This window comes from Perca fluviatilis, chromosome 23 (genome assembly GCF_010015445.1).
Source record: "Perca fluviatilis chromosome 23, GENO_Pfluv_1.0, whole genome shotgun sequence".
Taxonomy (NCBI): domain Eukaryota; kingdom Metazoa; phylum Chordata; class Actinopteri; order Perciformes; family Percidae; genus Perca; species Perca fluviatilis.
This window is the reverse complement of record NC_053134.1, coordinates 19,197,775-19,224,628: the sequence shown is the minus strand read 5'-3', so window position 1 is coordinate 19,224,628 and position 26,854 is coordinate 19,197,775. Positions and strand designations below refer to the sequence as shown.

At 43.4% G+C, this 26,854-nt stretch overlaps 1 protein-coding gene across 4 annotated transcripts in view; it reads left to right on the top strand.

Annotated features, from left to right (window-relative positions):
• The window catches only part of sox5 (SRY-box transcription factor 5), a 241,631-nt gene that overhangs the window by 45,611 nt on the left and 169,166 nt on the right, over positions 1-26,854 (top strand). For 2 of the 4 annotated variants that reach the window (XM_039791404.1, XM_039791405.1), the window contains exon 3: positions 5,219-5,283. The exons of the other annotated variants lie outside the window; for them this stretch is intronic. The gene's annotated coding sequence lies outside the window, so the exon portion shown is untranslated. The remainder of the gene's footprint in view (positions 1-5,218; positions 5,284-26,854) is intronic. 4 annotated transcript variants of the gene reach the window in all.

Here is a 26,854-nt window from a genome sequence, read left to right as displayed (position 1 = left end):
CAACTTCTCAGTCCCTCCCCCCTTTCTGCTTAAGCCAAAAACGGTCTCTTAACCCCTCCCCCCACAAGGGAGAATGAATGCGTGTGCATGAGCAGTGATTGACACTCAGAGTTGTTTTTTATTTGGGAATCCAACAATTTGACAATTCATTGTTACATCGCTTGTTATGATTCCTCATTATAAAAATAAGAGCCAAATAAAAACAAAAAGCAAAACACAATAAACAACAACAAAAAGAGAACCGTTCCCATTAACACCCACCCCACCCTAGGGACATAAGACATATCACACCAATGGGACAATCAGTGCTACACACTCAGCCTACTGAAACACGCCAACTTAAACTATGCTATCAAGGTGTTGGGTGGAAAATCAAGCTGTTCCACTAAGCGCTAGCCCTAGAGGCCTGGAGAACTTCCGTTGTGCAGCGTTTCTTTTGTGGCATTTGTTTTCGGGGATTGTGTGCTTTTCTTTAGCACTGTTTCTGTTTTTTTGGGTCGTGTGCTTTTCTATTTGCATCGTTTTTGTATTTGCAGCGCGTTTGTGTATTTGGTTGTGTTGTGTGTATTTGCAGCGGGTTTGCTAAATGTTGCGCATGTGCTGTCAAATGAATAAAGATGTTTTCTTAATTTGATTGTGTTATGTCTATTTGCGTGTGTTTCGTTAAAGGTGTCTACACACCAACCAGACGGCCGACCCTCGGCAGAAAAGCCAGTTGAAATGATCGGTCTCCCCGTGTTGGTCCAAAAAGTGCCACAGAACACACCAAAAAGACGAGACAAGACGTAATACATCTCTATAACAGCAGGCGGTGCTAATCTGTATTGTTGCCCAGGAAATGAAAACCGGCAGCTGATTGGACGAACACGTCACATGGGTTTGTTTTCTCCGGAAATTCAAAGCCAGACTGTCATGGCATGTCACGTTGAGAATACGATCTCATATTGTACTAAAATAGTTCACTGAAATGGGTTTGTGAGAACATTTTAAGTGAGAAATAGGCCATGCAGTTGCTGAATCTGTCTTCATTTTAGCTCAACAAAGGTTAGTTTAAAAGATTTTCATCAAATTTTGAGAGACTCTCTAGTCACCTCATTCCGCTCCCCATTTCCGGGTGAGTCCCAACTGCCCTGCCGGCGACACACAAAACACACTCTTCTACAAGTGCACTTCTCAGCAACCTCCAAGTTCTTTCCCCAAACTACCACAAGGGGCAACAGTGACTACGTTTACAAGCTGTCAATTTTCGGGATATGGTCGGGTTAAGGTCACTATTCGGGTTTCTGAAACATTCGGGATAACCCGTTTACATGCGTGAGCAGAGAGAGTTACTCCTGTATACATGGCATTTGTAATCAGTTGGCAATATCCCGACGTAAACGGCGACGCACGGTTAGCGTCTGGACGTAGCCTACGGACAACCTTAAGACGCAATAACTTTTCGGTCACCTTCTTATAAATCTCACTATCTCGGTACTTTCAGCCATCAACAAAAGACATTATATTCATGGTTTTCACCACACTAATAAAGAAATTGGTTTCCTCCTCGCTCCAAAAGTGTGGTGCTGTGCTGCATCTCGCCATGTTTACCTCTACTTGTTTACTTCCGTTATACTGCGTGCAGGTTTTCTGCATTGACATATATATAACTATATTATTATAGTATATAATTATCATTATAACTATGTTTTCTGGCGCATACAAGAAGTTCCTCTACTCAAAGACCAAGATTCCTTGCGAATAGAACATGCGCAGAACACAAATCAGTGTTCCTTTTGATGGGGATATGCCGATACGCGTTTACATGACCAAAATTTCAGGTTAGAAAAGGGGTAACCCAGGTAGCATATTCGGGTTTTTAAAAACCGGAATATGAGCATATTCGGGTTTTTGCCGGTGTTTACATGGCCGTGCGCGACCGGGTTATTGCTAATATTCCGGTTTTGAACGGGTTATTGGCTGCATGTAAACGTAGTCAGTGAGTCTATTCCAAATTCAAAAACAATGTTCAACAAGCAGCACAAAGTTGGGATTCATGCTTTATTTAGAAGTTTTTCCAAACAGTATTTTTGGGGTTGAAAAAACTTAAAGGATGAAGAGTTGGTTTGGAAAATGTATGGCTGGTTAACCACCCAAGCTCAGTTAAAGAGCAGTGTGCTGAGCTTTTTTACTGAACCATGTGGGACAGCCTTCCACACAGTAGATGAGGCAGTCCCAAAAAGATACCTATGGCTCCATATAATTAAAAAAAAAACTAACCAGTATCACATCATCTGTATGTGAAGTAAGCTGCCTGATAAAAATATGATACACCAGGACAAGGACATGAAATGTTAAGCAAACTTAATAAATTACCTACTCTACTTGACCTACAGTTGGTTTCTACTTATGTCCCGTTCCCCCCCCTCATGAAACTGACATGCACCTAAACAACTGAAGCCTGTGTTTGGTCCTACTTTGCTCTCAGTGGTGTGTGAAATGTAACACATGCATTGTTCTCCAGCTGGGAGAGAGAGAGAGGACATTAAGCCTGCTGTGCCCTGTGCCATCACTCCCTCAGGTCTCAAAATGCACAAATGCTCCCTGTGTGTGTGTCTGTGTGTGTCTGTGTGCGTGCGTGCGTGTCCACAAATGCACTAGTATATTTACATGCAAATGTGCTGAAGTTAAAATGTAACTCTACCAACGTGTTATGTGTGTGTAGATTGTGTAAGTGTTTATTTCGTAACTGTATGCCAGTGTGTGTCTTCAGTGTGTACTGTATGTATGTATGTCCTGTATGTATGTGTGCTTGTCTGACTTTTTTTTTGTGTGCTTGTCATTTTGCTGGTGTGTGCCTAAGTGGCCATTGTGCCGACACAGTGGAGAAGAGGGAGACCAGCTAGGAACATAAAGCCACCAGTCCAGCTCTGTGGCTCCACCAGCAGCCAGCCAGCCCCATTCGGCATGCACCTGGTGTCCCCTCACACACACACACCACCATTATTAATTGCTAATACATATTTATGTGGCACAAATTTGCCATTTGTTTATGCATAAAATTATCAATAGCACGGGGCGCTTAGCCAGAGAAAACAGTGACCTTTTTAAAAGAGTAATAAATGGAAGTGTGCGTGTGTGCGTGTCTAATGGCTGATGTTTGAGAGGGAGGTGTTGGGTTGGAACAAGGGGAGGAGGGTTGCGGTTTTTTGCCTGGACGTGGCAGAGAGGCAGCTGAGGCCTGCCAAGAGGAGATCCACTGATCTGGATGTTTACCCACAGTTTGTATTTCACACAGGTAATGAGCTGTCTTTGTCCTCGGCTTCATTAGCCGTGTCCATGTTCACAGTGTCTGTACTGGATGTTCCTTTGAGAGTGCAAGGATGATATTTTTTTGCATATAAGTATATCAGTGAGCGTATTTTTTATTTTTTTTTTGCCATCGACAAATGTTAAAGAAAGTGTGTGTAAATGTTAAGGACTTATGACCAGCTGACCTCTGTTCCCTCTGCAGTTGAACCCCACCCATTAACACTCTACAATAGGAGACTTTTCAAGTTACTCCACCCACTTTATAATAAATTAGATATTGATGTATATAGCTGACATCTTGGCTTTTTCCATTGGCTCTCAATCAAGACTGGATAGGGTTGAATTGGGCCTGAATGGACCAGACTGGGGTGGGATAGGACAAACTGGACTAGACTACATCGGTCAGGACTGGACTGTACTGGACTCGGTTATACTGGACTGGACTAAAATAGACTGGACAACTCTGTACTGTACTGCGAAGCGATAACATTTTCATATCTGTGGAATAAATGAGGCTACAGCCAGTTAACTTAGCTTAGCATAAAGACTGAGAAGCAGTGGGAAACAGCTACCATGGCTCTGTCTGAAGGGAACGAAGTCCCCTAGCCTGACGTTGTCCTACTCAGATTCTAGTCAGAATATGAGTCTGATACTGCTTCATTGGGCTGATTATGGGGCGTGTTTCAACCGAACCAGGAAAAAAAATGTCTCTGCACTCAATTGGATAGACCTACAACCAATCGGAGCAACGGACCGTCAAAGGCAGGCTTCGACCAACCCCCCCAGGAACAGCGCCGTGTCTTTAAAGCAACCGTGGGCTTAGCGGCCAACGGTGGAACTGCACCCCTCTGGCCCAGAAAGACTTTTCACATAGACATGGCGAAAAAAACTTCTATATTTCAGCGGATAATTTTTTTTTTGTGGTACATCAACTTACCAGCCAGAACACTTAAATAGTCTTTGTTTAAAACGTCATGTTTTTAACATTTACTAATAGCCGAATCCAGAGTTATTAAACTAGATATGAACTATTGATCATCTGTCCATCATTGTATAAAGCCCACCCTGACAATTTGATTGGTCCGAACATCTCTGGTTCGAGCCAGAGATGTCCAGACCGAACTTCCCGACCTCAAATGTTGTGGGAGGGGCTAAGTTCGGCTGGCATCCAGGCTAGAAATCCCCTACCTGTACCTCGAAAGCTCATTAATGAACATGTTGGTGTAAAAACGTCAATTTGTGGTTTTATGGTGGGTTACAAGCCAGACTATTTCTTGGCTATGTGTAGTGACTTCCTGGAGTCGTGAGGTTTCCAGGCAACTCCAGAGTCCAGGATGAGTCGACGGTGAATTGAACAATGAAAGCAAGCAGAACAATTAACTAGTGCAATTTCCAAATTTGGAGGACAAGTGTTTTAAACAGCCTCCTAAAAGGGAACTCTGATGTGAATAGATTCCCCGAAGGAAGGACTCATTCTGCTCTGCATATTTAACACAAAAGATATTACAAGAGCAAACACTTTTTTTTTTTATTTCAACTGTATTCAGTTTCACAAAGTGTTGAGCTACGTATACTATATTAGTCTATGGTTTTATAGCTCGATCTTCCCCTTTACACTTTGCTTCTTCTCTTACTGTAGTTCTATCTTCTTCACAGCTCAGTTCTTTTTCTCTTTATTCCTCATTTCCTTCTTTCCCATCTTTCTCTTTTTCGGTCTCTGTCTCCTCTTATAGTCATTGACTTTCCTCATTTGTTCCTCTCGGCTTTACTCTCCACTCTCCTTCAATCTCTTTGAATATCTTGTGTGTTCCACACTTCATTTGTCCTCTTAGAGAGAGAGAGAGAGAGAGAGAGATAATGTTATTGTCAACCTGGCTGTTTCTTTGAGTGGGAAATCCAGCTAAATCTCTCTGTTTCTCTTTACCAGGGTTGGTCGTGTCTCTGATGGGTATCCACTCTTCAGCAGAGCCACCTTTTCTGGGACGCTTCTAGGTCAGCTGCTATTTTCTTAACGCACACACACACACACACACACACACACACACACACACACACACACACACACACACACACACACACACACACACACACACACACACACACACACACACACACACACAAATAATAGAAATATGTAAGTGCTCAAGGGACTCTGCTTTTAAACTATGGCAAACAAACACAAATTGGGTTGAGTGTCAGTGTCAGTCATGCTCTCTCTCTCTTTCATAATACACACATGAACCCTCTCCCTCTCTCTGTAACCCAGCTTTTATGTGGCCTTCGTGAGGTCACACACAGGGCTCAAGTCAGTTTCCATGACTACACAGTCAGCATCCAGCCAATCGGCATTCTCAGCTGACCGCTATGGGGCCAGTGGGCAGCCAGTAAGCATCATATCTGTTGATCTGACATGGAAGGCAAAGGGGGAGGTGTGTGTGTGTGTGTGTGTGTGTGTGTGTGTGTGTGTGTGTGTGTGTGTGTGTGTGTGTGTGTGTGTGTGTGTGTGTGTGTGTGTGTGTGAGATTTTGTGGCAGTGTGAAGGAGGGGGATTAGAACAGGGGCCTCTAATTTATCTTGTGAGGGACACTTACAACAATGTTTCTTCTTAGCATTAAACAAAAAGGTATTATAATATGTGATATATCCACATGCAATATGCTTTAAGTAGTTTTAGTAAAGACATTCACACAGTATGTGTGTATCAGTGACAAAACTTCTTTATTTCCTTTATACTGAGACTGGAAAAAAACATGTCCAAATTCAGTCCAAAGTTTCGTGACACATAAGTTCCAGACTGACATTCCTCTCACCATGAGTAGTATACAAAATACATAGGACCCTATGCAAAGCATGCCAGGAAACTCTCATCCTCTTGAGAAATGGGAGTCACAAATACACAACAGTGTAGGAAACTCCATGGGGACTGAGACCAACAACCCAGATACACAAGTAAATACTAAAGGAACAAAATCCCCTCATTGGATTTGACATCTCCTGTGGGAGAGAAAGCAACATGACCAGTATTTATTTTTCACCAACTTTCTGCCACGTACACTCTGAGACTGAAATACTTTCCTCCTTCCACGTTCTCCATACTGCTCTTTATGTTCAGTAGTGTAATGCTGCCTGAGCAGCTTCCTCCTCACAGATGAGACAGGAAGCAGCCACATTAAACTCCACAAAAAATCTTTTGAGCCATTATAGAGATAATAAGATAATTTTTGGGCTTTGATTTTGCAACACTACTAGAAAAGTAGGTGAGTGCTCCAAAATAAAAGCCCTTCTATCAATAAATAAGGGGAAAAAAAGAGAAAATAATTTGTGGGATGGATGTTACAAACTTTTTTTTTTTTTTAAACACGTGGATGGCCGTGTGAAATGTATTGCAGGCTGGATCCGAAAACGTTTAAGTATCAGTTACGGGCCTGTGTGCAAGCTGACCAATCAATTATCTGTGTATAATACTTGAGTTTGCTTCCAAGTAGAGTTAAGAGAATGTTAGCTACAACAAGTTTATGCATACAGTAAGTGCAACACCATGCAAAGCTTAACCAATACCCAGTGTCTGCTGTCTTTTCTCTTAGTAGGAATCACGTGTCCTCTGTTGCTACGTTGCTCAGTGTATTTTGTTGTGTTCCCTGTTTCGTAGCCCCTGGAGTTGTACTAGTGTATGAACTGGGACACTGTGAGCGCGAGGGGTGAGAGGGCCAGAGAGGTAAATGGTCAGAGAACAGCATATGGAGGGTAGGGAGAGTGGGATTGTTTGTTTTGGAAAATGAAAGCCGTGGGACAGCAAAGAACAGCTGAGACAAAAGAGACATATGGAGCTTCAACACAGAGCCCGCTTTATTATTTTATTTTAGCACTGAAATACCTCTGTGGTCAAATTGCTCCTCTAATTTCTCAAGGTTTTCAGTACAAACAAGAAAAAGTGTGGCTTTGAAGTAGTGATGGCAGACAGAGAGAGCGGCAAGAAAAGTGGGACGAAAAATACTTTCTATTTTAATATCTAAGCTGTTAGACCTGGGCCTCTGCAATTCTGTCTGCAGGTGGATACAGGACTTTCTAACTGCCCCCAGACAGTTAGAGTTGGCACTACATACTCAGCCTCTATAGTGCTAAACACTGGAGCACCTCAAGGCTGCTGTCTCATTCCTTTATTATACAGTCTGTATGCCTATGACTGTATTGCTGAACACCCCACTAATAGTATCGTGAAATTTGCAGACGACACTGCTGTGATGGGACTCATTGACAGCAATAATGAAGTTGCCGATAGAGATGAGGGGAGTAGTTTGATCATGTGGTGCAACAGAAATAATTTGTCTCTTAATGTGGGGAAAACTAAGGAGGTCATCATAGATTTTTAGAAAGAAGAAACCCACACCTACACCTGTCTTTATTAACAACTCTCCAGTTGAAACTTTTAACACCTTTTAGATTCTTAGGCATCCACATTTCAGACACCCTCACATGGTCCTTCCATATCAGCTGTGCCATTAAGAAGGCACATCAGAGGCTTTATTTTCTGAGGTGTCTTAAGAAATATGGTATGTCCCTTAACATTCTACAGAACTTTTACCGCTGTACAATTGAGAGTATACTGACAGGTAACATTGTAGTGTGGTTTGGCAGGGCTACTTCACATGACCTTAATCTTCTGACAAAAGTAGTCAAGACTGCATCTAAAATCATTTGTGTTCCCCTTGAATCGCTCCAACACATTTACTGGAAACGGAGCACTAAGAAGGCACGAGGTATTATGCAGGATTCTAGTCATCCTGCATATAATCTCATCTCCCACCTTCCATCAGGGAGACCTTTGCAGAGCATCCCAACGTGCACAACACATGTTAGGGATAGTTTTTACCCCCAGGTAATAGGGTTATTGAACGATAGCACAACAGGAAGGAGGGCTGTGGTCTGAACTTAGTCACTTATGTATATTGTGTTTGGATATTCTAGATGTTTTTAAATGCTATTATGTTTTAAAATTGTTGTTATTGACTGGTGCTGAGAGAGTGCTAAGGCACATTGTATTTCATTGCTGTGGTACTTCGTACTAATATGCATATGACAATAAACTTGAACTGAACTAAAAATTAGAGAGACAGACATTTAAATTGATAGACTGTCAGACAGACAGACAGACAGACCGGGAGATGTAAGTTAGGTCAGTTAAGTTGGGACATATGGCTCCCGCAAGCCCTGAGACTCACTACTGAGGGACCACAAGGACAGAATAGAAGAGTAAAGACCCACATGCCATCTGCACAAGGGACAAAGAATGGGAGATATGAGTAGTGTGTGTGAGAGGGCAAGTATAGCCCAGCAACAATGCCAGGCCTGTTGAGACGCACGCACGCACACACACCCGCACATATCCCAAAAAAGAAAGCATATGCACATTCTTTTTGGACACTCATGCATACACAAACTTTCAGACACATATGAACCCATGTAAACACATCCACTTGTGCACATGCACACGCTCACAAACACTGACACTTTGACTGAAACAGACTTTATGTCACTGCTGTCTCTTCATCTGCCAGAGCGGCCATCCAGAAAGCCCTGTGTCCTCAAATCAGATTGTGTGTCTGTGCATGTGTGCTCTCCTTCCTGTCAGACACCACTGAAGTGGTCACTTCACAGAGCATTATATTGTCTGACATATGGGTTTTTGCTCCTCTGCTCTGTCCAGGAAACAAGGCCAAGCGGGCAGCCTCAGAATGGAGCCCTTGGGTTTGATGCAGTTTCCATCAAGTCCAGTTGTCTTTAATGTTAGCAGAGTGAAACTGGGGTACTGATGGGGCTCCGCTAACGGGGTCAGCGGCCCCAGCGCTGGGTCACTTTGTTGCGTGTTGGATTTTCTGTGCAACTTCTGGGTCAGCGGCGAAGGTTGGGAGAGCAGGTTGTTACCATGAGTCAATACGTGACCGACACACTTTCTGTGAATAGCTCACCTACATGCTGTCTTCCATTTGCTTTCCATTCACGAATCTACAGAGATTTACAACTTTCTTTCTTTTATTTTCTCGTTGAAGTTATTATTATTATTGTCGACTAACAATGCAGAAGCAAGCAGGAACCCTGCTTTTTTGGTGGTGCCTTCAAGGAAACTTGAATACAGTATACTAATAAAGTTGCCTGTTGAGTAAAAGATGGTAAAAAGGTTTAGGGTGGATGCAACCTAGTGCCCCCTAAATGAGTAGATGTGGTTTGAAGGCATTTTCTGTCCCCTGACACAGATTTTGTAACTTCACAAAGGCTTTTTCTCATTGGCCAGCTTCAGCTTCAGCTGCGCCGTGCCAAGCCGTGATGGCATGTGTTTCCAGTACAGCCTCTCAGCAGGGGATAGCCACTCTGCTGTGGTCCGACTTGGTAGAAGGGCTGACCAGGACCAACCCGCTTTCAGCCATATCAGAGCTTAAGCTGCTGCCGATGCAGATCGGAACGTTTCCTGCTGTTCCTGTTCACATTAAAAGCTTTCCGCTGGCGAATCTGTGGGATGCTTTTAATGTGAAGAATGTATAGGAAATGTATTCGCTTCATTAGCAGTGCTATCCTTTTGTAATCATAGTTTTTATTGTTTTTTTAACAGGAAGAAAAGACAAAACAACAAACGGCCATTAACACAAGCCTATAAGAAAACCGTAGATACACAGATTGGACAATGATATAAAATGATATAGATAAATAAATCTGACAGACCAATACTATTAGCGGTGCTATCCTAAAAACAGTTCAAATGAATGGGTCCAATGGCCTTGTGAAGACTGACGTTTCTTTGAGTGTATAAACAGGCACAAATAATATTCAGAAATACATTTGTTTTAGATTATTAGAATTTACTTACATAGTTTGTGTGTGTCTGTGTATGTATATATAGAGAACTGGATAATTTCCCACAATATCCCAGAAATCTTGTGGCCAGTGAATCATGCATATACATTAATGAATTTGGACATGATCCATGCATGAACTCTTCACTTCCACCAGGACTAATCCATTTCAAAGACAAGGGGCATTGGCCCCCACCTGGGTGCTTGCTTTTTCTAATGTGTGTGTGTGAGACACAGAGTGGGTGGGTTGGTGTGTTTACAGGCATGTGGGTGCTGAGGAGCTGATGGCATAAACAGATAAAGCTGTGATGGAGGATGTACGCTCTCTTGTTTGAGTTGAAGAGACAAACGGCCGTCCGAAATACACACACAAGCATGAATGCACACATACGCACGCCACCCCCACTCTGCAGTGTGTATACACCACACGTCAGGTCTTAAGTGCTTGGTAACAAAGGGTGAGTTTATCCCTGGGTTTCACTGTAAATACAATGGTGAGTAATGCTAAGAAGACTGGCCTGTGGTCACTGCAGCATGCAAGAGATAGTGAATGGGAATGTGTGGTGGTGGTGGGCTAGTATTTTCAAAGAACTGTCTAGCCTCTGGTCTACTTTAAAAGGTGCTGTGTGTAGCATTTTGTGTTTCTCAAAATTAAAACCACATTTCCCATAAATCTGTTGCTTTCCCCTCCCTGGCGTCGCTCCATGTTCAGTTGTTTTAGGGGAAAAACTAGAAGAAGAACAAAAATAAGGGCCTTGATCACCCCTACAATATTTTATTAATTCCAAAGGAATTTCCAGTATGTGTTCTTACACATAGCTTATATTATGCCAGTTTGGACAGAGGAACTGGAATAAAGTAAAAATGACTGTTTCCCCTTTTTGTGCAAGAAAACAATCCATCTGATTTCCTGTGCGTTGTGACCCAGTACAATAATAAAATCGGTGGTCAGCATTGTCATTGTCATCCTGTATCCTGCAGTGTTTGACCACATATCTTTTAAGCATGTTGACTTCAAAAATCAAATTGGGTTTGTAAACATGGACGCCCTGTTACCTTAAAGCTCATGATGTACTTTTACAGTGTAGACAAGGATGCACAACGTAAAAATACCTAAACATGATGACACTCTAGGAAGTTACTGTATTGTTACTGAGATCACGGCAGAAAATGTGGCTGCAGCGACGAGATCTATCAGTTTCTATTCATAACTTTCCACCGTTTTGTTTGAATTTAGTTAACATTTCCTCACATTGTAAGTGTGTGTCATTTCATTTTTTATTTTCCAATAGTTGCGCGTTAGTTCGACTACTGTGACAGCCATATTGCTTTATTGTGCTTCCACAGGCTACCTTTAAGTGTAGAAGGCCAGTATAGACTTCCAGGCTCCTCAGCAAAATTCTCACTTCTCTACAGCACTTCAAGCACTTTCAATACTTTGTAATGAAGATGCATTTGCTTTTGAATGTCAGAGTTTAGCACATGGGAGCCAGACAAGGAAGATCTCTGTGTTCATGTTGGCTAAAACATCTGAAACCTCTGACAACATGGAATAAAGCTATTGTTATTGTTGCAAGCTGTCTCCATACGGTCACATATCCCCCCAAACCCACACACACACACACACACACACACACACACACACACACACAGTGGGAGCACATCATCTGTCACCCAGGGCCCGGGCGTAGGGGCGACAGATTGTCCTCGCGGTGTTCCTTCAGGTCCCATTGCTCCAAACACACACACACACACACACACACACACACACACACACACACACACACACACACACACACACACACACACACACACACACACACAAAAACGAACAATCTGCCCACTGACATACTGTTTTCCTAGTATTCCCTCAGAGTGCAGCCAGGGCGGTTTCTCTGCCTTCATCTCAGAGGAATATTAATACAACACACCATGATTCACAACATTTCTACATGGGGACACAGATATGTTTCAGTTGAGTGTTGTGGAGTGTGTTTTTTTCATGTTTTATAGCCAGAACACACACACACACACACACACACACACACTCTTATGTTACGCAAATGTTATTTAATGCTCGGGGCTTTGTTCCTGTTAGAAAAGTAGATCGCACGCAGCGAGCGACGTTACAGTTGAAGATTAACCACGTGCGTACAGATCAAATAGGGGATCACTACTTGCGGCGCAGAACAAATGGATCTCACATCAATGACTATCTGCTGCTATAAGATATGGCATAGTGTGGAGATCAAAACGGCAGCGTGACGTATTTAACTGTCACAAAACAGCCGCATCAATTAAACATAAAAGAGCATGCATTCTATAGCCTGACCCGGTGATAATCAAGGGCGTTTTTAGTATCAAAGTGCTGCTCAGGCCTTTAAAGATCATCATCCATAAACATTACCTGGCTTTGTTCTTCGCTCTTGGGGAAACCGCACAGACGTCCACACCTTCCTTTCTCTTTTTCCTATCGCTCTTTCTGGTCCCCCACCCGACCCCACCCCCCCCACCCTGTACCTGTGTGTGCAAAGAACTACAGGCCTCATAGATTGTCTCCCTATAGCCTCCCTAATGTGCTTTCTGTTTCTCTGTGGAATTCTCTTTCCTTGAAGAAAAACAGAAAGCGAGATAGAGAACAGAGGCGAATGAGAGCGAGATGGAGAGCAGGTAGTTTCATTACCCCTCCTCTCTCTCTGGGTGCCTGCGTTATGGCCAATTAGGCCTATTAGCAACAACAAAACACAAGAAACACAACAAAACCCGGTCGGCAGGCAGGCAGGCAGGTAGTTAACGGTGGGAGGAATTGTTATCTCTCCCACCGACAGGAACAAAGAAAACGCTCTCCAGAGTGCCGGTGGAAGAATTTATACCTCCCAGTGTTCTCAATTCTACAATTAAACTCTTTACTGCAATTTCCTGTTGGATGGAGTCTCCAGAGGGACCTTTCAATGTGCTTCAGTGATTTTTACACCTGCAAAGTGGCGTGTTATGTAATTAACCAAGTTTAAGACCGTTGCTCAGAGGTGCAGAGAAGCTACAAGTTTGCAGTTTTTAAACACGACTCTGTTAAGTCCTGTGACAGGGAGGACACATTGAATAAATGATCAATATATTTCAATGTGATTTATAGTTCTTTGGCTTCCTTCATATCTGCTCTGGGCAATACAGCAGGATGTGGTTATTTGATTTACCTGAAGACTTACTTGGAAAAACAGTGAGGAAATTCTGCAACGTCACACGGTAGTCGTATAATTTGATAAAACTGTTAACAGATCCTGGCTCATTAAATGCAGTGGTCCTTCCACAGTACACCGCTGTTGCAGCAATACCTATAAGCCACTACACAACAAGTCGACAAGTTGTGTACCAGCACTGTAAGTCAGTTGCCGCCCAATGCATGCCGGTTACATTTGTGTCCGGCTTGATCCCGACGTGCTCTGACGTCATGCACACGTGGGCAACGATGACCTCACGAGATCAAGGCGGCCGCAGGTTTGAGACGCAGGCTGCGCAGTTGCTTATCACCGACTGCAAGACCCAGGCGGACCCAGGGCATGATGGGAAAGGGCCTGCCTCTCAGCTGATCTAACAGCTGATTGGTTCAGAATCGACTCAACATCATGACAACATGATTTTGAATTGGAGGGATTTTAAATTGATGGTTTGGAGTAATTTCACCCTAGGGTCCTTTGCTCCACGACCTCGAGCCAAACACCCCCCCCCAGAAGCTTTTTTTTCCACCTGGGTCTAACATTGGACGAGTTAGCGTGATCAGCTGAATAGCTTAGTGCAGGCGCTAATGGATCCAACTGTGTATCTTGGAAATGACCCCACTAATAATGCCCGAAATGATACCAAACTTCTACAGTAGTACAAATAGGTTATGCACTCATAAAACGATGGATTGGAAAAGTGATGATTAGGGCAACTTATATATATATATATATGATGCATCTCCTTTTGTGTTTTGCCCCCCTCCTTCCCTTCCATTGTCCCGCTCTGTCTCCTCCTTTGCCAGTTTCTTACGACACCCCTTACTCCACGCTTAAACTAAATGCGCCATGCTCCGTATGAAATCCATTAACTCAACATGCCGATGCACAGCCATCACCCAGACCGGAGCTGAGTGTGCATTGTGTAAGCATCGTGTTGAGGCGGGAGGGAGATGCAATCAAAAAGAGATGTGCAGAACAAAACGGGTGAAGGATGGAGGGAGCGGAGGAGGAGGGAGGGAGGGAGCGATGAAGGGAGTAGGCAGCGAGGTAAACTAAATGTGACATCTCATATTTGACTTTTCACTTCCCATTTAGCTGACACGTCCAAGATAAGTGGAGGAAAGATCACTGGTCTCATTCTGTTAGACAAAGGCCTGTGTGTATGAGTGCATTTGTTGTTTCAGGCATGTACATTTTACATTTAGGCCCTTTAGTTCATTCTCTTATGTGACTGGTGGTAAATAAGCAGGTTGGAGGTGTGTGTGTGTGTCTGTGTGTGTCTGTCTATTTTCATATCCATGAGATTTGATTGTTTTTCTGTCTACCATTTAATTTGAGTTTCAATTGCTAAGGCTCGACTCCTTACAAGTTTTAAAGGGATTATTTTATTTTCATGGTTGTCCCTTTACTCACCAAGAAATACACTTTTTGTACCGACGGACCTTTGTCAGTAGCACAGAGAATCGAAAACCGTCAAGTACCCTGTCAGATTTTTTTGTCTTTAGCCAATTTTAGATTTCGGTTGTATTTTCTCCAAGGTGCCTTCTTGCACAGCTGCTTGTGTTGAAACAAGATTTAAGATTTGAGACTTGCCTTCTTTTGTTAATTGAAAAAACTGTGTATTTTAGCAAAAACATTTTTAGTCCTCGAAGTAAGGTATGACAAAAAGTTTCATTCAAGTAAGATACCCCAAGGTTAGCCAAAGTGTTTTTTTTTTTTTATTTCTTTTTCTTTTAGAAAGAATAAAGGCGAGCAAGAAAAGTTTCACCCAAACTGTTCGTTGTTAACATCCATCATAGTTTACATGAAGACTTCCTGGCTAAACTACAACAGGAAATTATTACCAAAATTTCTTCTGTGCTCATTTTTGGTTCTACTACAAATTCTACTACATTTTAAAAATCCTCTCTTTGCTTCACCCAAAATCCTACCGCTCGCACTCTGCTCCGCTTACATGCTCTGATAGCGAACATGAAGACCGTCATACTTGTGAGCACGTTATCATGCTGAAATTAGCATATTGCTAATAATTGCTGTGCCTAAATACAGCCTCACAGAGCTGCTAGCATGGCTGTAGTCTTGTCTTAAGCTATGTCACTGTGTTCCCAATTACTTTGGTGAATACAGTTTTTTTCATAACCGCTAAAAGTAGGAAAATAAAGATAAACAGGAACTTTGATATACTTGATGTACAGGTCAGTTCTTTGTCCACTCAAATACCAGTTTATCTACAGTATATACCCTATTATTCATGATACCTGATTATCACAGTGTGTGTTCAGTAAACGTCAAGCTTCTTTTTTTTCAACTGTAAAATAGAGCATTTTATAAAATGGCTATAATATCTTTATATATTTCCCCATTGTAAGTCCATTACTTGTTGACAGCAAATGAAAAATGTACTTGTGTCTTTATGGATTCAATATCTATCAGGACTCTATGTACTATCAATATCATAGTACACACAGATCATACAACACTCCTTACCTATAGTGTAGTTTTGTCACTCGTGAAAAAAGTCATATTTGAGGAGTGTGTGTGCATATGCGTGTGTTTGTTTGTGTATGGCTGCTACAACGCGGGTGCCCACTCAAGCGAACAAGAGAGGCTGCACTTATCTTCACCTCCAATTACACACTGGGAACACCTCCGCTGTGTGTGTACGTGTGTGCACACAATCACACTTTTTTTTTTTTTTTATAACCTTTGTGTGCGACTGTTTGACTGTGCACACAGACTGTGTGTGTGTGTGTGTCTCCGCAAGGCCCTGGGGTTACAGGCAGCTTGGTGACAGTGCAGATGGGATAACATATGACATGTGAGTGACTGAGTGAGTGTGTGTATGCATGTGTGTGTGCGTATCAGTCCATCTGGGCTCCCCTCTGATCGGCCGGGGCTCCCTCTGCTCTCCGTGGCCCACTGGGGAGCCGGCGGGACGACGGAGACAGAGCGCAGCGAGGCCTGCCTACCTCCTCCATCCTGTCTCACCTCCACCAACTCTTTTTATAAAACGCTATGGTGCAGTTTGTTGGTGCACCGTAGCATTTTATAAATGTTACCAATATTAAAATACATCATACAACTCACGCTAATACAAAGTAGAATTGATTCCCTGTTCAAGATCTTTGCTTTCTTATGTCGTTTTTATTTATTTATTGACCTCTAATTATATGAAACAAATATTAAATCATGTCAATTTCTTTATTTAGTATAAACATTTTTTTGGGGTCAAGCAAAATGAGGGCTCTACCAGTCAGGCAGGTATAGATGGGACAAATTCATACCGATGTACTTTCTATACCATTTATACTATCCAGCCCTAGTACAAAGCCTTTGGTGACTCCAGAGGGAGTTGAGCAAAGTCTGATGTCACTTAAGGCTATTCTTCATGGCCACTGATGGGAGTCAATTTGCATTGTGGGTAATGTAGGCACCAAGTTTTGACAAGGAAGAATAATGCAAGGAACAAAAAAATATATATCCATATCTCTGGTTCTGCTGCATCTTTTAAAGGAAATTGTGCATCATGAGTCCGACAGTGTTACAGGAGTGGGATGCTAAATCGATGGAGTACTCTTTAACTTCAAACAAAGTGTTTTAGTAGCCTAAACCTAACTACTGCAGGATACAAAATGTAAACCCTGGAAAATGGTGGCAGATGCGTAAATTAAGAGTACAGACATGGTTGAGAATGGCAGAATATACTACTATAATGAATTATGCGAGGAGTGCAGCGAATAAATCTGTAGAACACACAATGCACACAATGTGAGGAGACTGACAGTGCCACCTTTTTCCAGCATGCAGACCAGTTGTGGCACACAATGCCCGAGGACACTGCCAACATAAAGTACCGGCAGTATAAGTTCACTGTATATCCATTACCCAATGAATAATTGTTTTTATTTTTGTGTACAGCACAATTTCAAATGTGATAACTTGCTGTGTATACTGTATCTTTTTGAAGTTTAATTGTGTGATTTAAAAAAAAACAACAACAAAAAAAAAAAATGTTGGTGTTGAATCCAATTTTTTTTTTGTTCAGCTGGCATAAGCTTAATGTTGCAGAGCCAATGGCATCGGGTTTTTACCAACACAAATGCGAGACGCTGAATGTACAGGACACTGTGAGCATCTGACATTGTGCATTCTGTCCCCATGAGACTTGTCCTGCTTCCTTGTTCATGGGATCCAGGTCCATGGCAATTTTTTTTATGGTGCTGGCCAGGGCCACGTCGTGTTGAGGGGAAAGGCTGCGGGATTTGGACTGATGGAGGCATTGGAGGGATGGTGTGTGTAGTTGGGATGAGAGGGAGACAGCGGGGAGCTGGGCAGTCGGTTTGTTCCTGTTCCATCCTCGGGCTGGAGGCCAGAGCCTGGACACAGAGGATGAGGGATGATGGAGGGAAAGCGAGCAGGAGTCAGAAGAGAGGGCGGATGCCAGTAGAAAGACATTGAGAAAGAGGTTAGGGTGTAGGGAGAAGGTGACATGAGGTCTTCAAGGTAGGAAGGGTTAGGTGGAGATGAAGGTAAATGTCAGTGGAACAATGCTAGCAGAGCGGGGGGTGGGTGGGGGTTCTTGTCCGGTCAGACCAACACTGAGATGCTAAAGAGGACTTAACGATGCCTGACAAGTGCAATTAATAATTAAAGCAGGAGTTGACAGTCATGCAGCTAGCATGAGACAATAACTGAGGTTAGCCTCCCTTGACAAGCCTACTCTCCTTCCCTTCCACCTCCTTTCCTCTTTAGACACAGTTTAGTCCTCTTTTCACTTTCCTCTCCTTATCACTCTCTCGGCCTTTGTCGCTCCCTCCCCCTCTCTGTCCGTCTGTGTGATTTTGGCACTTATGTTCGTACCACACCCCTGCCCCCAACCCTGGCCTCCGTCGCTTTATCCATCACCCATCCACCTTTTCTTTCTCCCCTCGATCTCTCTCGCTCTCTCACGCCTCCCGTCACCCTTGAGCAGCTCATGCAAAACTGCAGCCGTCACTATCAGGTGTTGACGAGTTGCCCTACTTAATATTCATGGCTGAGATTATTTGGAAGTGTGTGTGTGTGTCAGGGGGGGTTACAGGAGAGGGAGGTGATTGAATGTGTGTGTGTGTGTGTGTGTGTGTGTGCGCGTGTGTGTGTGTGTGTGCGCGCGTGCGTGCGTGCGTGCGCTGGTTAGGAATGGGGGTTGGAGGGTGTACAGGGTGTACATGAAGCATCATTACCATATCAAAGACATGCTAGGCTTTCTGTCCTAATGGTAATTACACTGCCCACAATTGGCGCTCACTGCTCGGATCACAACAAGATTTTTTTTTTTTTTTTTTTTTCAAATGGATGGAGGGGATGAGGAGGAGGGATATTAAAGGGAAGTGGGGGGGCACAATTGGCTGGGGCTTTCAGGTTATGTTAATACCGCTCATCTATTTAATTAGTGGCTGGCGTTGTGCTTTGTTTACATCTGACGTGCCCCTTCTAGGAAAGACGAGATGAGAGAGAGGGAAACAGAATGGTGAGGGTGAGTGAGAATGAACGAGTATCAGAAAACCAAACGAGAGAGATGGTGAAGGAGGATAGAAGAGTGCCGGGTGGTGGGATGGCTGGAGAGGGGTGTTACTGTGCCTCTTGATGCCGTAATGAGGTCCGTTGTGGATGGACCTTTATTAGGCCTTCTGGCTCCACCTCTTTCGCCTGTCTCTGGAGCCGGGCAGGCCGGGCCAGTGGAATCAGCTCACACTGCAGCCAGGAATAATGCCTGCCTGTCCGCCTTCCTGTTTTTTTGACTGACTGGCTGTAGCTGATTGGCTGACTGAGTGCTTGACTACCTGGCTCCCTGCCGAAACTGAGGGACTGAGTAGATGAGGGTGAAACTGACCCATGATGCCTGACTGGCTGCATGACGTGACATGACAAGAGTATGCACTTTTGCCTTCAGGCAGTGTCTACACCTGTTCCCAATCACCACAGTCGGGTCACATCTGGACATTAAAAAGCATTCACGGTGTTGCACACGTTTGCACACATGAAAAGTGGCAGAAGTTGTTATTTCAAAAATGAAGAAAGAGAGCTTGAGAGAGTACCAACCTGGCCCACTTTCACTCCTCTGCACACTAGGCAAGTTGCAGAGATTGTCAGATTTTCTGTTGTTAGGGTTAGGTACCGAACTCTGTACTTTTTAGGGTACCGACCGAATTACGTCGGTGCTACCGTGTACCAACTCACGTTAAAGTAATCTGTGCTAAGTTTCGGTGCCCATGAGCGCAAGCTTCTCTGTCCTCTTCTCTGCATGTTTGACAGAGAGCGTGGCTCAGCTCCAACATAAACGTGTGCAGAACGGACAGCGAGCTGCGGGCGCCTCTGCAGCTTCTTTAATTCAAAGTGAGTCAGGGCAATGCCAATTAAGTCGTAATGTCTTAAGTATGGTTACACTTTTCCAAACTTCACAACGCTGGCTGCAATATAGTAAGCCTATAATGGCGAGCCGAAAGCAGCATCAATGTGGTTACACTTCCTCTAAGCCACGCACAACAGCGTTCTCTAAGGCCGTGGTGGGTTTGGGAGAGGAGAGGGAGGTAGGGAGGGGTTTTATTTTAAAATACACCATTCTCATAGCGGATGATATTTCCCTGCACTACACCTTGAAAACACAGCACAGAGTTGTTTCCCCTCTACTCCTCTGGATGGAAACTAACTGTTGTTGGTTTTGTGGTTCTATTCTACGCGAATTCGCGAGATCTCGTGGGTCCTCGTGACTACAGCTGTCAGTCATGGCCGCAGCCGTTCCACAACAAATCGGGACTTGGTGGGTATTGACGGACGGCGGAGCACGGAGCCGACACGCAGCGGAGCCGGTCCGCAGCCGTACTGACTGTCTGACTACCAAATCGCCAGATAAGAACGGAATTGTGTTCAATTACTTTTTAATTTTTCAGTGTGTCTAGTTGCAACATTTTTTTGAATTCTCTCTTTCTACAATATCTGTGCATGACAACTACAGGTTATCGAAAGATCATGGTTATGAACTCCATCCTGTTGACCCAAATTTGGACTCCGGTAACAAACATTGCCCTTATTAGGAAACATCCTTTAAAAAAATCTATTGTTGATATTACAGACACTATAGTCATCTAACTGAGTGGATAACTGACATACAGGCCTTACTGATTGAACGATGTACTTACGGAAGTATAAGCTTGACTGCTCCACTCAGTTACTGTATGTGTGTTTGTGACTTTGTTCCAGCCCATGTTTGGTTGAAAGATCTTTGGGACTGACTTTTTGCATGCAATTTGCCTATGCATAGGAGTTTTTTCGCCTGAACGCACACATTTTTGCCAAATCTTTGTAATGTGAATGTTTTGGCTCCTGAATACGTGTGTGTGTGTGTGTTTGTGTGTGTTTGTGTGTTTGTGTGTGTGTGTGTGTTCACTTTTTAAAAAGGGGCTTGTGATGGGTATTGTAATAGAACCCATTTTGCAACGCTCGCAGGAGAGAGTGAACGGGGAAATGAGAGGGAAATGAGAAGGAAATGAGGATTTTTGCCTCTGTTAGAGTAAGCCATCATATCTTTTCTGCTGATAGTCGATGGCTGTTGCAGGGGTGCGAGTCAGTCAAGACCTCGGTCAGCACTTGATTGTATTACATAACCGCAAATCAACAAAACAGAAAAAAATATTCTCGCTAAAATCTAATACAATATGTTCCCATAATAGAGAATAATGTTTTTCTGTTCATTGCTACAGTATTGTCTCTGTATGTGTTGATGTATCTATGTAGTATCAGATATGTTTTTACCTATCTAAGCATATGTTGTTCTTATCTTATGTGTACTTGTTGGTATTGTTGTATTGTATTTATTGTTTTTTAAGTCATCAACCTGCTAGGGACTACAGATAAAAATGAGCCTGTATGGCTAAATCTGGCACATTTACATGTTGGACATTGTACTCATGTTGATTAATGCACTAGTGCACTGCCCCTTTTAAATAAATAAATAAATAAATAATAATAAAAAAATATATATATATATATTTCTATACGTGTGTGCATATGAGCACACAAGAGCATTCTCAATACTGCATAAAGAGTGTAACCTGCATAACAAAATCCACTGACATTTTCAAAAGGTCCAAAACGGCCACGATTTTTAAAAAACCTTTCACTTCAAAGAGCAGACAGACAGATATAGAAAAAAAAAGCCTTTGGTTACAAATGCTTGCCATTTAACTTTTTTTTTTGCCCACAGTTTACTTGAAAACCCAGAGAATTGTCGCCATCTTCTTCAAGGACCTCCAAGAGAGCGTCTTTGAAAAACACTTGTCTCCCAATTGAGGGTGGGTGGGTGGCGGGTGCTCCAGTCAGCTGAAGAAGGCTGTGAAGATGATAGAAGTACGGTATATGAGATAAAACAGTGAGGGAAATGTATAGTTGTGGAAGAGAGGGACTGCTCTCAGGCTGCTCTGGTAAAATACAGTCAGCAGGTTCTGCTGTGGGAAAGCTGCCTCACTGGTAAACACAGGAGAGAAAAAAGAAGAGCAACAGAGGACTGCAGTAGGTATATTACTGAAAAGAGGGCAAGAAATGAGCGATATCATTGTGCTCAAGAGAAACGAGAGAGAAGAAACAGGGAGAGGAGAGGGAACAGCCCACATGCTATCACACTGTTTTTAATAACAGTGTAGCGGCGACCCGAGGCCTCCACGTCCACGCAACGGCTGTGCAATGTCTGCTCGGCGTCTGTGCCACACACAAAAGGGCTCCGATCCAAAAGTCAAGCCATTCTGCTCTGTCAGCTACAGGCTGCAGAGAGGCAGAAGCAGTCGAAGACCTCTGCCTCTCGACTTAACGTATGTTTACCCAGGAAATCTGTGCTGAGGAGGCTCTTCATATCTCTCTCTTCATCCATGAAAACGCTGCTCCATGCTCTAAGGACACGTCTGCACTAATGAGGGTACAGTAGATTTGAAATGCTGTTTATATGTTGAAAGTCTACACTAGCTTTTTCATATCAACTTGGCGAAGTTCATCAGCAACATTAATACTCAAATGCCACAGACATTTTCTAAAGCCTCTCCTACTGGGCATGTGCAATGCGGCAGCTTTACTCCTTTTTAAGACACGTCCTCACCACTTCCGAAATCCGATAGGTGTTTGGGGAGATGCTGTTTGATCATCCAACGAGCACCTCGGAGGGAGCATACCGACACCTTTACACTTCCACATATTCCCATCTGTAGGCTACCCAGTCTAGGGTTGTAAAATTCCGGGAATTTTCAAAGTTGGAAACTTTCGATGGGAATGAATGGGAATAAACTGGATATTTATAATATTGCTTGTTATAATACTGTTAGTCTATAACAGGGAACTTAAATAATAATTAAAAAAAAAAAAAAAACATCTTGCAGCATAATCTTGGTTAAAACAACGTTATTTAATGCAACTTCAGCTGAATGTCTTCTCTATATTCGTCAATGACATGCACGCACAGTAATCGGCATAGGAAAGTTAACGGAAATTTACCGGAAAATGTCTGCCCCTTTGCAACCCTAACCCAGTCCAACCAACGCTTACTACTGCTGGAACAACCTCCTCAGCACTGGTGGGGCACTTGAAGGTTTAGAGTCTTGATCAAGGCCACCTTAATGCCACTGATAGATTTCTAGTAGTTCTATAGTAAAAAAGTTATTTGTTGATGCAACCTAGCCTCGTGAGACTGTTCTGATCTCGCGAGCTCCAGTTTTCCACTTGCAGATCAGTCTGGCATCTTGAGATAGAGAACATTTGGAGCCAAATGACCCACCAATCAGAGTTGGTTTTGAGGCGGGTTTAGGTGTGACGCAACGAGAAGTGACTGTTAGTCTAAACAACATGGCAGCTTCCACGGATGAGATGAGCGTAGCTATCGCGCACGTTTTTATCCGAATTAGAAAGTATTCCTTCATTGAAAGAAGAGCAAAAAAACGGCACTGGAGGCTTTTCTCGGAGGAAAAGATGTTTCTGCTCTTCTCCCGACTGGTTTCGACAAGAGTTTGATCTGGTTGGTTGATTTGGCCCGTCTATCACCAACATAGGTGGTGATAGACAGATGGTTTATCCAATCAGCTAACCAGTTTTTCGCCCCTTCCCAGAAGTTCTCCAACGGAAAGTTCCAAGATGGATATGCCGAGCAAATGCGAAGCAATCCATCTGGCGGAGTCAGGTTAGATGCAACTAGTTACATCAGGAATAGCTTCATGTAGCTATTAATCAGATGTATTAGTCATGAGTGTGGAATTCTACGGTAAAACAAAATGTATAATTCATTTTATTATATTATTACTATGTTTCAACAAGTCAGTTCAAAACCTTACCTTATTGAGACATCTGCCAAAATAGGGTGTGCTATTTCATCAGAAATTACTGCAGTTTTACCCATTTAAAGACGTTCTCTTATATCATGTAATGTCACGAAGATGACAGGAAACCGGAAAAAAATGCCCAGTGTAATCATTAGGCTGTGCTCGATTTGAAGAAATTCTTAGTCGACAGATCTGTCAGACAGATCGTGTGTTTACCAGAGATGTGCTCGTACGTTTCTTGGAAATAAATCATTCAGCATGAAAAAAGCATCAAAACGTGACTAATCGACTAAAGAAATCTAAGTTGACTAAAACCAAAACGGCCGATTAGTCGACTAATTGACTAGGAGGGAGCAGCCCTAGTAATCATTTAATCCAGTAAAGCATTTTCTTCTTGTTTTTAAGGTGAAGAAAAGCCTCACAGTTACGGACTCACTAAAGTGGATCTTTTCTTTCAGTGTGAACCTTATAGCTCTCTGATGACTGAACTAAGGTCCAGTAGGAGGCGTACTCAGCGCAAGCAGCACAGTCCTGGCCTCTCCCTCCCTCCCTCCCTCTCTCCCTTCCTCCCTCCCTCCCTCTGGAAGTCTCTTCCTCCACTCCTTTCCCTCACTTCTTCCTCCTTTCCTCACAGTGTATCAAGTGCATCATCCTCTCACACCTCACTTTGCCCTCGAGAACAACGCCGCACGCACGCACACACACACACACACACACACACGCGCGCACACACACACGCACGGCAGCACCTCGTAAGTGAGATAAGGAACTTGCGACACCAAAGGGTCCGGCTTCTGTCACCCTGCTACCTCGCCTGGACCACATGGCCTCGGGTGCAGAGAGGAGCGAGAGAACGGAGAGTGGAGGAGTGGGAACAAGAGTAGGAGGGGAGACAGCTCAGGAGCAAAAAAAAAAAAAAAGGAAATGTGATAAAGATGCAGAAGATGAAGAGATGAAAGAGGAATAGAGGCAGATGGGGCCAGAGAGAGGGAGAGAAAAAGGCAGAGAGACACAGAGAGCTTAAAAAAGAAGACGCGGCGAGTGAGCGGCAGCAGTGCCAGCAGAGAGGGACTGTTGTTTTTCGATGCATGTCGTCGGTTGGCTTGCCACCAGTTAGCATGAGGCAGATGCAACCGGGAGCGCTTGGTAATTATCGCGGTGAACCTCCCTCAGAGCACATGTGCTTTCCGCTCGCTAATCTTCACAAAGATTCAACGTGGCCAGTCTGGTTTTCAACATTTCACCTCTATTTAAACAATAGACATAAAAAAGAAAAAGAAAAAAAGAACAGAACGGCAGCACATAAAGTATATCAAAATTGTGGCTACGTTGAGGCTCCTCTGTGTTTCCTCAGAGTAAACGAAACACATTTCAGATGACAATTTCTGCCATTTTTTAAAAATTTTTTGCGATCAGCATCTCTGAGAAACATCCCGCTCTTCAGTGTGTCTGGTGCGTTTACCGTCGTCTCTTATCGCGTCGAGTTCAGCAGCTCCCGCGCCTCCTTTTCAACAGGTGTTTGTGGATGCCACAGCAGGAGAGCAGCCTCCTGCAAACTCCTGATAAGCCTCCGTACTCAGGACTCACCCAGCCACCTGATAGAATCTGCATACACCTGCAATCACATGCTCCAGCCAAGTGACAGAAGTATCCCCTCGCCGACTGGCAGAGATACGTTATCTCCATCAGCTGGGCCTCCCTGCCCTTTGAACATAGTGTTCAGATACAGTTGGACATAAAACTGCAGTGACAGTCACATTGGTAAATCTGCCCTTAATGTGCGTAAGCACCCGAACAGTGCATTTAAGATTGACCTGAACTTAATATAACGCTTGTTGAGGCTTTATCAGCTGAACTAATGTCCCCAGCACAACACCTTAACGTATGAATTTCATGCTAGGAAGCCTTTACAACTTGTGTATTCAAGTGATATAAAGAGGCACATGACAGCACATAAGCGCAACATAATCAAAAAACGCCAACGGGCATTTTTAAACGGTGAAATGGTAGGAATGCAATTTTTCTTGGTCAGCGCTGCTGCAGGACACGCGATGCGGTGTGTCTTTTTCCATCACATGTTCTTGTAACTGTGCTGCGCACAATCCCCATCGACGGAATAACAACCAAAAGTAAAGATGTAAATAACAACGACAAAAAGATTGAGAGACTAGTACAGCTGGGTTGACCAGACACCTCATCTCGTTAACGTGTGATCTGCCATCCAACAGTTCTAAACAGTTTCTTTTTTTTAACCGCCTATCAGGACATCCATTAAATAAAAAAGGGTTGTTGTGCGTTTTTTTTTTTTGTGAGAGGCTCAATAATGTAGCAACACCTGCTGATCCCTACCTGATGGTTTTAGGGTTTTAGAGCTTCTAAAGGGTTTTAGAAGCTCTAAAGTGGGTGTGTCTCATGTAGAAGGTTGCCAACAAGCTGCTGTTACTAGTTATCTTCCAAAATCATTCATTATTCCATCTTAGGAAAGGCCTCTTTGTAGGCTAGAACTTTTGACTCCTCGAATACACAATACACTTTAATTCAGCCCAGAACTTGTAACGTTAAAACCCGAATCGGAATCAATAAAGCACTATGTCGGTAGGGGTAAATCACTCGTCAAATCCCACAAGGGGAAGTTGTTAGCTTGTGCACAAGTCAAAGTGTTTAACCTTTGTCAGCATTACATGTCATTTTCAGATTGTAAAAAATGAGACGGTGACTGGCTGCCGTTATCCAAATGTGACCTGTCATGATAACGAGCAAAAACTACTGTACGTGCTCTCTCTCTCTCTCTCACTTTCACACACACACACACACACACACACACACACACACACACACACACACACACACACACACACACACACACACAGCCCCAGTAAAAGAAAAGCTGTTAAGACAGACTGAAGCAGTTCCACTATCTTCTCTTGTATGTACTTCCTCTCATGCTGTACACCCCCTCCTGCTATTTCCTTCCCCTGTACTCTCTCTGGAGCCTGACCTCCTGTAAGTACCATGTAATCTTTGCTGTTGGACTAATGCTCCAGTCTTTCCCTACGCAGGTCACCAGTGGCTTTCCATCTTGAACAAGTCTGCTGAGATAGTTGGTGTCCTTTCCACCACCCCCCACACACACACACACACACACACACACACACACACACACAGC